The sequence below is a fragment of the Triticum urartu genome, chromosome 2, assembly GCF_003073215.2.
Source record: "Triticum urartu cultivar G1812 chromosome 2, Tu2.1, whole genome shotgun sequence".
Classification (NCBI taxonomy): domain Eukaryota; kingdom Viridiplantae; phylum Streptophyta; class Magnoliopsida; order Poales; family Poaceae; genus Triticum; species Triticum urartu.
In genome coordinates, this window is record NC_053023.1 from 185,678,749 (window position 1) to 185,691,688 (window position 12,940).

General features: G+C 42.1%; 1 pseudogene; it reads left to right on the forward strand.

Moving 5' to 3' along the window:
- Positions 1 to 12,940, forward strand: part of LOC125535664 — a 155,382-nt pseudogene that overhangs the window by 106,503 nt on the left and 35,939 nt on the right.

The window sequence follows — 12,940 nt, forward strand, 5'->3', positions numbered from 1 at the left end:
AAAAAAAAGCGAAGGGGTATCAGCCAATAGGAACTTGACACGTGGCCAATTATTCTTAAACTCGTATTGATTTTCAGGAAACACCGTAACTTTGGAACCTTGTATCTCTCAAACCGTATGTCCGATTTCAACAAATAAGATATGCCCGGATTCACTGGAACCTGTAGTTTATTATAAAACTATAAAATTTCACTTTTGGAAAATTTAGAATTTAGTTTTGATTTAAATGATAACTGAAGTGTTTTTGCTATATCTTTTATTCTGTAAATCATATGTAAATGTTATATATATGAAAGTTGGACCTTAGGACCTAACCTTTCTGTTGGAACTGATGGATTAATTTTCCAACATATTTTAGATGTTGTTTTATCATCAACACCTTAATTTGACCTTCTTTGATCATCGTTTAATAACTTTGTTGAACCGAAAATTTAATCATAGTATAAATATCTTAGATTGATACCTGGGGAACCTCTCTGGTCATATGTCATCATTATACAAATATGGACTTAGGAAATGTTACATAAATTTTGTAACATAAACCTTATGCCACCAACTCCATCTATCATCTTCATCGGACCCAAGTCAATATTCCAATCAAACCAATTATAGACTTTGTCATAGAACATTGCCTCACAACCCTTCAACCCATGATCCTAACTTGAATCAATTTGATCCAACACCAGAATATGAACTATGTCATATTTTCAATCAAGCCAACTTGATTCTATCTCAACCCTAACCATGCCCTAAAAATTATGATAGTGGCAATCAAATAAATTGTGTTGTTATTTGGATCTTCATTTGGATGTTTATTGTGTGTTGAATGCTTGCTTGAATCATTATTATGTGAATGTGGATATGTTGAGTGTCTTACTTGAGTTATTTATCGCGTTAGATTGCGACGAGTGCGAAGGTGAATTCTACGAGGAGGTAGAACCTTGTGATTACGAAACCGAAGGCAAGTTGCAACTTGATCATTCCCTGTCCTATGTTTTCATAATATGCATGCAATCTTTTATTACTATGCATGTTTTAATAAAACATTTTGCAAACAACTATTGCTAGCTAAAACCCTAGAAACTAGCTATGCTTAGCCATGCTTACAAAGAAAAGGGTTGGGAATCAAACAAGTTTTAGTGCCCTCCCTTGGGGTAACGTTTTGTGAAAACTATTGAAAAATAAAACTATATATTATTTTACTTCTACTCCCTGGGCGGAATGGTATGTCGGGAGCATCTACAAGTGATTGCGCCCATCGGGTTCTTGCTGTGAATGCGCCCGACTGGGGTCGTGCACACAGGTTTTGGTGGGGACCGCCGTCCAGGGGAATGAGATCTTCCAAGTACAATTTGATGTAGCTTCCAGTACAGCCACATGCTACTATGGGCTCTGGCTTAGCTTAGTACTAGCGGGAAACCCTTACCTCAGGACCGCCATCGGAGATGGGCTTTCATTGCCTAAGTTGCGGGCGGCTTGGTCAGGTATAGGGGGTTGTTACGAAAAGGCTTCGTCACAATCTCCTCCTAGTCGTACACCCAAGTGTGTAACAATAAACGGGGTTGGTTGTGTCATGTGGGGAATGTGTACGACCTCTGCAGAGGGTTAAACCTAATCGATTAGTCGTGCCCCCGGTTACAGGCAATTTGAGCAACTGAAGACTTGGACTGAAGAAGAATCTCCCCTTTCTTTTCTAAAAGTCTATTTTTAAGGGTTAAAGTTGAGGAATGAGCACAGTGAATGTGTTTCACTTCAACCTTATGTATATTTTAAAAACTATTCTGGAGAATGAGCACTGGTGCGTATATCCAAGTGTCTCACTCCTATCTTTTATACTAAAAAACTAATTCTATTTCAAACAAAGTTTACAAAATTTAGTATAGTAGAAAATTGGCTTTATGCAAAGGAACCCTCCACCAATACTTACCATGCATATATAATTTGTTATACTCTCCTTTGCAACTTGCGAGTACATTCCACATACTCATCTGCACCTGTCGTGTGCAGATCTCAACAGATTAAGAAACGATAGGGTTATGATCTACACTCAATGAGCCCAGTGGCGTTGATGGAGCATAACTTAGCGACTACGTATAATTCCCCTGTATTATCTGCTAGCTTGAGCTGTGCCTAAGGTATGATATATATGGATCTACCCTTGTAGTTTTAGTGCCCTCTCTTGGTAACATAAACCTGGCAGATAATACAGCGGAATTATACATACACTACTAGGAAAAGGGCTACTAATGGCGCGCCAATTTTGCCTACTAATGGCGCATCGCTGGTGCGCCATTAGTATCACGCCTCTAGTATTTTTTACTAATGGCGCACCACTGGTGCGCCATTAGTATAGGCCACGGTGCGCCATTAGTATAGGCCACTGGTGCGCCATTAGTATAGGCCACTGGTGCGCCATTAGTATTTTTGAATTTTGAAGGCGGGAAAATAGTAGTGGCGCACCGTCTAACCCCCACCGTGCGCCATTGCTATTTTTGAATTTTGAATTTGGATCTGGATCGTGATTTTTTTGCCCATTTTTTGTTCTTTTTTTGCTCGTTTTTTGGCATGATATTATTTCAAATTTTGTTCCTATTTTTGGATCTTGTACGTTCTTTTGCCGTGTTTTTTGCCGGAGAGGAGTTCGCCGGAGAGGAGGAGGAGGAGGTCACCGGAGAGGCGCTCGCCTACATCGCCGGAGAGGAGGAGGAGATCGCCGGAGAGGAGTTCACCGGAGCATCGGAGAGGAGGAAGGAGAAACCATGAGGGGATGGGAGGAGAGGAGGGAGGAGGAGCTCACCGGAGAGGAGGGAGGAAAAACCGTGAGGGGAGGGGAGGAGAGGAGGGAGGAGGAGGTCGCCAGAGAGGAGGAGGAGGAGGTCGCCGGAGAGGAGGAGGGTAGTATGGTGGAGAAGAGAAGGGAAGATGGAGTGGAGGAGAGGAGGAGAGGTGGAGTGGAGGAGAAGAATGAAGAGGTAAGGAGGAGAGGACCACGCCCAGCCATATATACGGCATAGTAATGGCGCACCGCGGGCAGGTGCGCCATTACTATTTTTTTTATATTTTTTTTATTTATTTTGAATTTTGAAGGCGGGAAGATACTAATGGCGCACCATGGGCAGGTGCGCCATTAGTAACTTTATTTTTATTTTTTTTGACTTATTTTGAATTTTGAAGGCGGGAAGATAGTAATGGCGCACCATGGGCAGGTGTGCCATTAGTAAGTTTGAATTTTTTTGCCTCCGCAGATTTTAAAAGCCCCGTAACTTTTTTTCCGTTAGGTTTTTGAGGATTTTAAAAATGTTTAACGGGGGTCGGATGTAACTTTTCGAGTAGATGATTTTTCATATAAAAAACTTTTTCATCCGAGTTCGTACACAAAAGTTATGCCCATTTTACAAATTCTCGAGAGATTTCGCAAATAAAGTCGAAATTCATATTTGTAAATTTTCACAACAACTAGACCACATATCACATGGGAAACTTATTTTTTTTGACATTTCCATCTTTTTTTTTTTTTTTTAAAACTGAAAAGGGGGGTCCAGGGGGGGGGGGGGGAGGGTGCATTCGGTGGAAGTGGTGGCCAAGTTACTAATGGCGCACCGTGGCATGGTGCGCCATTAGTAGTTTTGAAAAAATTAAATTTTTTTTACTAATGGCGCACCAACACATGATGCGCCATTAGTATTTAGTAATGGCGCATCACATGTACAGTGCGCCATTAGTGTCCATATTGGCTATAGCTGTTTTTGTAGTAGTGGTAGTCGCTAAGTTAGGCTCCATCAACGCCACCGGACTCGTTGAGTGTAGATCATAACCCTACCGTCTCTTAATCTGTTGAGATCTGCACACGACAGGTGCAAATGAGTACGCGGAATGTACTCGCAAGTTGCAAAGGAGAGTATAACAGATTATATATGCAGGGTAAGTATTGGTGAAGGGTTCCTTTGCATAAAGCCAATTTTCTACTATACTAAATTTTGTAAACTTTGTTTGAAATAGAAATAGTTTTTTTAGTATAAAAGATAGGAGTGAGACACTTGGATATACACATCAGTGCTCATTCTCTAAAATATTTTTCAAAATATACATAAGGTTGAAGTGAAACACATTCACTGTGCTCATTCCTCAACTTTAACCCTTAAAAAGTAGACTTTTAGAAAAGAAAGGGGAGATTCTTCTTCAGTCCAAGTCTTCAGTTGCTCAAATTGCCCGTAGTCGGGGGCACGACTAATCGATTAGGTTTAACCCTCTGCAGAGGTTGTAGACGTTCCCCACATGACACAACCAACCCCATTCATCGTTACACACTTGGGTGTACGATTAGGAGGAGATTGCGACGAAGCCTTTCCGTAACAACCCCCTATACCTGACCAAGCCGCCCACAACTTAGGCAATGAACGCCCCTCTCCGATGGCGGTCCTGAGGCAAGGGTTTACCGTTAGTACTAAGCTGAACCAGAGCCCATAGTAGCATGTGGCTGTATTGGAAGCTACATCAAACTGTACTTGAAAGATCTTATTCCCCTGGACAGCGGTCCCCACCAAAACCTGTGTGCAAGACCCCAGTCGGGCGTATTCACTACAAGACCCCGATGGGCGCAATCATTTGTAGACCCTCCTGACATACCATTCCGCCCAGGGAGTAGAAGTAAAATAATATGTAGTTTTATTTTTCAATAGTTTTCACATAACGTTGCCCCAAGAGAGGGCACTAAAACTTGTTTGATTCCCGACCATTTTCCTTATAAGCATGGCTAAGCATAGCTATTTTCTAGGGCTTTAGCTAGCAATAGTTGTTTGCAAAATGTTTTAGTAAAACATGAATAGTAATAAAAAAATTCATGCATATTACGAAAACATAGGACAGGGAATGATCAAGCTGCAACTTGCCTTCGGTTTGGTAGTCACAAGATTCTACCTCCTCGTAGAATTCACCTTCGCACTCGTTGCAATCTAATGCGATAAATAACTCAAGTAAGACACTCGACATATCCACATTCACATAACAATGTTTCAAGCAAGCATTCAACACACAATAAACATCCAAATGAAGATCCAAATAACAACACAATTTATTCAATTGCCACTATCATAATTTTTAGGGCATGGTTAGGATTGAGATAGGATCAAGTTGGCTTGATTGAAAATATGACATAGTTCATATTCCAGTATTGGATCAAATTGATTCAAGTTAGGATCATGGGTTGAAGGGTTGTGAGGCAAGGTTCTATGACAAACTCTATAATGGGTTTGATTGGAATATTGACTTCGGTCCAATGAAGATGATAGATGGAATTGGTGGCATAAGGTTTATGTTACCAAAATTTATCTACCATTTCCTAAGTCCAAATTTGTATAGTGATGGCATATGACCAGAGAGGTTTTCTAGGGATCAATCTAAGAGATTTAACGTAGTGTCAAATTTTATTTTATCGATGTTATTAAACAATGACCAAGAAGGCCAAATTAAGGTGTTGATGGTAAAACATCAACTAAACATTATTGAAAAATTATGCAATGAGTTCTAATAGGAAGGTGAGGTCCTAAGGTCGAACTTTCATATAATAAACATTTTTATATGATTTATAGATTAGAAGATATAGCAAAAATACTCAATTTAACATTTAAATTAGAACTAAATTTGAACTTGCCAAAAACTGAGATCTAATTTTTTTTATAATAAACTAGATGTTCCAGCGAATCCAGGGATATAAAATTTGTCGAATTCGGACATGCAGTCTAGGAGATATGATTTTCCGAAGTTTAGGTATTTTTTAGGAAATCAATACGAAATAAGGATTGAGCCGCCACGTGTCACGATCCAATAGGCCAATAACTCTTCATGTGTTATGGCCCAAGTGATTCAGTTCTAGCGATTGAACTAACGAGAACAGGAATGAGAGACTCATAGGGAAATGAAGTTCGGTGAGGCGGCGGGTGGCTGTGGTGGTGAGGGCGTCGCGGGCGTTCCGGTGACGGGCGGGATTCGGAGACCAGCGAGTGGAGGACAGTGGAGAGGAGGTCGGGGCGGACCCGGGGAACAACGCGGCTGGCTCGTCCTCGTCCTTGGGCGCGGTGGGAAGCCGCCGGAGTCATGAGGAGTTCCGGTCGGTCGCGTGCGCCTTGGAGCCCGTGCTTCCGCTAACCAAACTAAAATTTATTCATGTCAAAATGATGCCTACAGCGAATAGAGAGGAACTAGAGAAGGAGAGGGTCCGGGTCACCTTGAGCTCGTCGTGGTTGTGCGCGTACGGCTATAGGAGGACGGAACTCCGGCAAGGAATTACTCTGGAATTGAGGCGAGAGAGACGGTGGTTTCGGTATTGAGGAAGAGCGGAGTTGGGTGCGCTCGTCGGGGTCAATTTATAGAGACAGAGGGATCCGGGAAGATAAAGGGAGCTCAACGTGGTCATTAATGGCTAATTGTGTATGTATGTTTCACGGATCCGTTCGTCTAACTGAGGCAGCAATGTTTGAGTTTTAATTACCTGAATGGGTCTGTCGTTTCATGGAGAATAACTCTTGTATTGAACACAAATTGAAACGGTGAAAGAATTAATGTGCAAGAGAAGAAAAACGGCAGTCATGGCGTTTCTGTTTTGTTCCTGCTGCTCATGAACGCACGAAGGAAGAAGAGGAGGTTGCGTGGACTTGGGCTAAGGGAAAATAACATGGGCCTTAGTGGGGACTAGGCCCAAGTGGAAAATGATAAAAAAAAGAAAGAAAACAAAAACGTTATAAGAGATAGATGGGCTGAGACAAGGAGGCTTAGAAAAGAATGCAGTTAACTGCTTATGTAAGTGTGCAGAATCCCAAGGAAAAAAATTGTAAGCGTACAAACAAAGTTTATCTAGAACAGAAATAAAAATGTTTAAGTTAACCAAAATAATATTTATAGTCCACAAAAAAATAGCTTAAGAATTTAACAAAATTAGTTGTGTCCACAACTACTATTAATGCAATATGGTCATAATTAAATTACTAAAATAAATACAATGTAGAGTTTTGCAAATTCACAAAATGATAATTGTACCATTTTAAATATTTCCATTTTTTTGGAGAAGTCACATTATCTCCTCTCATTAAGTTTATTGAAAGCATTTAAATGGCATTAAAATTCCAAATAAGATCTAATTTCAAATGGAACTCCAAACGAAATATTCATAAACCATATTTGAGAAAGTCCTTTTATTCTCACTCCTTAATATTGAATATGGTTTTCAAAACATTTCATAGGAGTCGGAACGAGAAGAAATCTAAACTCAAAATTTTGAAACAAGACTCAAAAGTTTTTAATTTACTAAAATCATAGCAATTTAGTTAATATTATCTTATTATTAACATTCCAAAATTGGGACAATTTTGGGATGTTACAAACTACCACCCTTAAAAGAAATCTCGTTCTCGAGATTTGTAGAGGCTAGCAAGAAAATAGGTTAGGGTTTGGGTTCCTTGGGTTACTTTCCCAGGGTTTGGCATAACATCACCAGGCTTGCGGTTTATCCTTCACATCTCGTCTGGGGGATGTCTTCCACTGGTACAATTCCTTATGCTTGTGTCACTTTGGCATATACGTACACACCATCACTGAGTCTCAACAATGTTGGGCCTTGATAAGAAATATCCTTCCAGGGTGTCGGGAGCTACCACCCTTAAAAACATACTTGCAAAGGATTCCACAATTTCTATATTCCATGATGGTTCTTAATAAAGCTCCACTCAGTCACAACTAAGCTTTTCCGCTAAAGAACAATTTCTCGCTCAAAGTCCATAAACTCTAAAATCACTAATGAGACTCTCATGGTGGTCAATAGCTTCCGATAGAATCCCCTCAAGATTCTTCTTGTTTCATCCGGAACGTTCAACCTACGTTAGGCACGGATGCCTGTCTATCAGGGTAATATGTCTTACCATTCTATGGTTTTAGGCTTGTCATATCAACACTTTGCTAGAGTTTCAAGTCTCTCTGATTTACCAATCAAACATACTAAAGTATATAATAAGAGTCTCTAGTATGGTGATGAATCCATCCCGTACTCAAATCTTTACTTCATATGTAGACCGGTGAATCGCGTATTCTAACACTCGGTCTTTCTCACTCCTCTTAAAGAGGTCTTCACGTGCAAACTAGTAAAACACTTTTTGGTGACATTGATCCTATGCAGGTGGTTTATTCGAGTAGGAATGATAATCATACTCCTTGCACATAAAATCCTTGTTACATCCTTTTACCTCTCTTACAACTTCAAGTTCGGAACATAGCTTATTACAAGTGCAACCATCCACATAGATTGGTATGGTCAAGCATTTATCCTCCAACCTTATTCATTTGTGCTCCTTGAGAAGCTTTAGTCCATCTGAAATCGTGCGATGTAATCCTTGAAATCGTTAATCCTATCTTTCTTCGTGGTGGCCATGAACTTCATGTACATCAGCTCAGCATATACTTCCTTCAAGTACTCCTGGGCATGACAGAGTCTGGCTTCAAGGATTTCCCCAATCTGACGTATGGCTTCCATAGTAGCTTCATGAACAGAGTCGAAGAAGGTGGTTCGAGGTACTCAGGAAATGAAGTACTGCCCAGTAGTCTTTGGACAAACTCCTTTTTCACGAAAGAGGTGTACTTCCACGTACCAAAGTTTCACTCCATTTTCAATGAAAGGATAACCCTTGTAGACTGCATGTCCTTCAAGGTGAATATGTCCCATCATATCCTTCAGGATCTTTGGAAAACCATGGTCACTAGTCAAAGTCATGACCATTGCCCTTGTGGAATGACTCGTAAAGGGTTGCCATCTGTAGGTAAAAGGGAAAGGTGGAGTTCAAATCAACAAGCTATGTATCTCCTTCGAAGAAGTGTGGCTTGTCCATGAGGAAAAGTTTAGCGGTTGGTTCGTCCATGAGTTCAAGGTTTTGGTCTAGGTGAGGTAGAGCTTAGGGAGGAAGAGAGATGGATACACACACCGCAATCAACAAACAACTCCTATCTCGTTGTCTTAGCATTTATAATAGGCTCGTTTACTATGGTTTCGTCATCAATTCTGCAGTTTGAGAGGAGATAATGTGACTTCTCCAAAAAAATGGAAATATTTAAAATGGTACAATTAGCATTTTGTGAATTTGAAAAACTTTAAATTGAATTTACTTTAGTAATTTAATTATTACCATATAGCATTAATAAATCTTGTATTGAACGCAAAATTGAAATGATGAAACAATTTTTTTTGTGGACTGTAAATATTATTTAGGTTAACTTAAACATTATTATTTCTGTTCTAGATAAACTTTGTTTGTACGCTTACAATTTGTTTCCTTGGGATTCTGCACACTTAGATAAGCAGTTAACTACATTCTGTTCTAAGCCTCCTTGTCTCAGCCCATCTATCTCTTCTAACGTTTTTGTTTTCTTTCTTTTTTTTTTCATTTTCCACTGGGGCCTAGTTCCCCACTAAGGCCCATGTTATTTTTCCTTAGCCCAAGTCCATGCAACCCCCTCTTCTTCCTCCATGCGTTCATGAGCAGCAGGAACAGAATAGAAACACCATGACTGCCGTTTTCTTCTCTTGCACATCAATTCTTTCATCGTTTCAATTTTGCGTTCAATACAAGAGTTATTCTCCATGAAACGATGGACCCATTCAGGTAATTAAAATCCAAACATTGTTGCCTCAGTTAGACGATCGGATCTGTGAAACGTACATGCACAAACAGCCATTAATGGCCACGTTGAGCTCCCTTTATCTTCCCGTATAGGATCCCTCTGCCTCTATAAGTTGACCCCGACGAGCGCACCCAACTCCGCTCTTCACCAATACCGAAACCCCCATCTCTCTAGCCTAAATTCCAGAGTAATTCCTCGCCGGAGTTCCATCCTCCTACAGCCGTATGCGCATAACCACGACGAGCTCAAGGTGACCCGGACCCTCTCCTTCTCTAGTTCCTCTCTATTCGTTGTAGGCATCGTTTTGACATGAATAAATTCTAGTTTGGTTAGCAGAAACACGCGCTCCAAGGTGTACACGACCGACCGAAACTTCTCACGACCCCAGGGGCTTCCCACCGCACCCAAGGACGAGCCAGCCGCATTGTTCCCCGGGTCCGCCCCGACCTCCCCTCCACTGTCCTCCACTCGCTGGTCTCCAGATCCCGCCCGTCACCGGAACCCCCACAAGCAGTTACTGAAACTCGGTGCGACCGAAAAGTTCAAATCGGTTGCACCGAGATTGAAAACCTAGATCGACTTAGTGATCTTGGTATGACCGAAATGGATGAACCGGTCAGACCGAAACACACAAAGAAGTTTTGGAAGTTTAAGTCTATGACGAATCGGTGTCAGGACCCGATTCCAAGTCACATCGATCTAGCCGGTAACACCTCATATCACTTTGCGGCCTCACGCACGGTATCCCACGGGTGTCGCCTTACCATGGCCCGGGACCGTTTGCGCCTTTTGGCTCACGTATATGATAGTGTCGCTAGCATCCATATGACAGAGAACCCGGGCCGACATGGCTAGTCATGAACCCAAAGCGGCACAGACCTATGGAGACAGGCATACATGAATCACATCGAACATGTCGGTCATCAACGAGTGATTCCGGGCTGTAGCACTGGGCTAACAGGACTCCGGGGAACCCCAGGCTGTAGCAGGCTAGGCAGGACTCCGGAAGTCACCGTGTGACATTTCCCAAAGGGACAGACATAGGGATGAAGTGAAACACATGCCGGCCAGTCAAGTGTCCTGAACAGTAGTGCTGGGCTAGCAGGACTCCGGAGAACCGGGCTGTAGCGGACTACTATGGCTCGAGGAACACTAGACTACATTTCCCCATAAGAAAGGCTGCCAAGGATAAACAACTAGATTGTCGGATCCCACTCATACCATGCATTTCAATCATACACACAATATGCCCGATATGAGTACATACAACATGGCATCACAACAAAACTCTACAACTCAAGTACTTTATTTAAAGGCTCCAGAGAGCCATACATAACATGTTCATACAGATAGGGGTCACATGACCCGACACTCAAGTCATACAAACATACAAGCACATGCGGAAGCAACTAGTCTGAGTACAGACTCTAGAAAGAAAGAAGGCTTCTCGAAGCCTGTCTATCTACATAGGGCCCTCCATGGCCAGGATCACCACCTGGGTGGCTAGTCACTCGTCGACGTCAAGGTCTACATAAAACCCATCGGAGGGGGCAGTGTTGTCGTCTGAAAACAATAAATAAGCAAACATGAGTACAAAGGTACTCAGCAAGTCTTACATCAGAACCTACTATACATGCTTATTCTCAAGAAGGCGGTGGGGTTGATGCAGCAAGCCAGCTTTGACTCTTGGCTAAGCTATCCTACGGAACTCCACCAGTAAATAGTTTTCGCACACGAGTCCACTACTCACCAACACAATACTCCACCGGGGATCCTCCCTCGTCATCCTATGAGAGGGCCATCCTCGGTACTCACACTTATCTTGAGTCTTTTAGTAGTATCCATTAACTTGTCTATGAACTGTATAGGCAACCAGGTAGTCCTTTACCGCGGATGCGGCTATTCGAATGGTTTATACCCTGCAGGGGTGTACTTCGTTGTACACGCTTTCACCACTTACCGCCGTTTACACGACATGTACTCGGCAACCTTCAAGCGGAAGCCCAGCGAGGGTGTCGGCCACGGCCTACCTAAACACTAAAGTCTCTAGTCCAGGTTTATCGCCTATCCAGGTTCCATCCGCAGGGAGTCCGGCCGAGGTTTCCACATACGGCCCCGAACGATGTGAACAGGGTTCCCGAGACACCAAACGGGTGACTCGGTACACCGTGCCACGGTGTATCTACCGCAACATAGCCCACCCCTAGGGTCAGCACTACGCACGACCGCCAACACATAACCTACAAACACCAGAAACTAATTGCAACTCCTGGACAGAGTACTAGGGTGATTAAGAAGCCGAGAGGGTCCATTGGTTTCGGGCCCAATGTATGGTAGTAACTGCATCTTAAATCACACATACAGATCTCAGTTCTTATGGACGGCCTCAACGAAACAACCCACCATGTACTCCTACATGGCCTCTCACCGATACCTTTACCAAAACATGTTCAATACATCCCTCATATTACCGACATAAGCATTTCACTCTAGCTCATCACCCAGATGAACCAGACCTGACTCAACTCTAAGCATAGCAGGCATAGCAAGGTAGGAATCACATACATGGCTCAATCAACTCCTACACATGCTAGTGGGTTTCATCTAGTTACTATGGCAATGACAGGTCATGCAGAGGATAAGGGTTCAACTACCGTAGCACACAGCAGTTTGAATCGCGATGTCTTAATGCAGTAAACAAGAGCAGGAGCGAGAACATGGGTGGTATCAGAATGATCAATGGTTGCTTGCCTGATGGAGTGGTAACGGGATACTGCCCTTCAGTTGGATACTCGTGAATATCCTCGGAGGCAGAACCTACCACGAAGAACACATCGGAACACAATCAACACATGACGATATGCAACAATATGATGCATGCTATGACATGGCAATATGATTATGTCTTGGCCTAATGCAAGCTAAAATAGGAAGGGATGAACCCATTTGAATCAAAGATTCAAATATTAGCTCATTAAACATGGCATTTATAGTGCATTTCCTTATTCTGCTTAAACAGCAAGGTAAACTTGTTTTGTCATGCATGAAACCATTACAAATGGATAGATTGAATTTTTCTGATAATTTTTCATATATAATTTATCTCATTTGGAGCTATGGTTGAATTTCTATGAATTTTTGAAGTTTGAACTATTTTCTGGAATTTCCTGAATAAGAATAAATCCAGAAAATCAATTACTGCGCCAGCAAAGCAATGCGTCAGGGTGACGTCAGCAGGTCAAAGGCGCCAGTCCAGGTCAAACCTGACTGGTGGGGTCCA